This window comes from Macadamia integrifolia, chromosome 14 (assembly GCF_013358625.1).
Source record: "Macadamia integrifolia cultivar HAES 741 chromosome 14, SCU_Mint_v3, whole genome shotgun sequence".
In the NCBI taxonomy this organism is placed as follows: Eukaryota; Viridiplantae; Streptophyta; class Magnoliopsida; order Proteales; family Proteaceae; genus Macadamia; species Macadamia integrifolia.
Window position 1 is genome coordinate 8684315 of NC_056570.1, and position 1788 is coordinate 8686102.

Consider the following 1788-nt stretch of genomic DNA (forward strand, 5'->3'; position numbering starts at 1 on the left):
AGCATAAAATTTAAAAAAAAAAAAAAAGGAGGAGAAATTAGAGGAAGAAGTTGTTGGTTTCACTTATGCTACGTGTCAACTACCTAACGTCGCAAGAGGGTAGTTATTCTCCTGTGTCCAGGAAAGGATTTAGACTCTTCTAGAAGCTAGCTTCTCAGGGGTTGAGAGGCAAATCCAACCAAATATGTTGGTTTAGGATCTTTCAAACCTACAGCTTGAGAAACCCATAATCCCACCCCATGTTCTTAGCTTATGAAATTCAAGGTTAATAAAGATTCTAAACTGATATTTTTCATTGGTCTCACTTCGTTGTCTCTTGGAATAAACTTAAAAATATAAGCTCTATAAATCAGCCAAGTATGCCTTATGTGTATATGACTATATTTACCAAACCCATGTCAGCATGATCATGTGGCATGTCAGTAATGAGGTATAATGACATATCATAGTTTCATAAATCAAATCTCTAAAAAAGGTAGAGGGAGGGGAAAGAAAATGTCCAATAAAGAGGGTTTTTGGATTAAACTTGCACAGTCTCTTGAGACCAAATCAAAATGGGGAATGCCTTGAAAGACAAGCAACAAGTTCAATTGGGCTCATCTACCACAAAGCATCTCATGTGTCATTTTAACAGTGCACAATACTACAACAAACGCTTTCCCCCCCACCCCCCACCCCCTATTATACTAACTATATTTTATAGTTTATCAGCACTACCTCATAAACAATTATTATTTGTTGGATTTTATTTTATTTTATTTTTCTTTCATCTCTTTTCGTCTACCCTTATATAATCCTATGATTCGAATTTTGAACAGGTAAATTTAATCATCAATTCTTGTCCCATATAAAATATCTATCCCTTGTTTAATCCAAAAATTTGATACTGGGAAATTATGGGTGTTAATTTAAAATTGAAATTGGTTGCTTAAAAGTGAATCAAATTGAAGCAAATCCGTTTCAATTTTGATTTCAAATTCTGGAATATTTTTTCATAATAGTTCAGTTTCGATTTCGTGATTAAAACCATTGAGCTAAACAAAATTACCCATTCTCAAACCAAATAAATCATATATGTATATATTTTAATCAACATGAATGATAAATCTATTCCTTTTTAGTTTATTAAAAAAAAAAAAATGGAATCTGGCCATAACAAAAAGGGTTTTTTTTTTTTTTTGTTATTGGAGATGTAAAAAAGTTCACTCAAATCGAAAATGAATAAAAATCAAACCAAAACAGGATTGAGTCCATTCAGTTATGATTTTGAAATAAATATTCTCTTTAATTTTAGTTGGATTCTTATTTTCACACATTGTATTTTGAACCAAATCCAAATCGACATTGAGTAAACAAAATTGAAACCAAATCAATTGACAACCTTAGGTGGAATGTTCTATCTTCACCATGGTTTCAAGTATCGATATTGTATCGATTGTATAGGCCATGTCGTATTGGTATCGATTGAGATCAATATCGATACCTGATCAGCTATCCATATTATTTCAAGAGTAAAATAATAAGAAAAATGTTTGATTTTTTGAAAAAAAAAATAATGACAAAAATGTCCGATGGATTGAATCAGTATGTCAATACCGATATCGATATCTAAATCTATGATCTTCACCATGGTGAAAAAACTTGATCATCTAGGATTTTTATTGAGTGGAAGTGTATTCGGATCATAAGAAAGGAACAAAGGCTATGTTTGGTACCCAAGAGAAGAAAAAGAAGGAAAAGAAAAGAAAAGAGAAGAAAGAAATGAAATGGTGAGGAAAAAAAAAAACT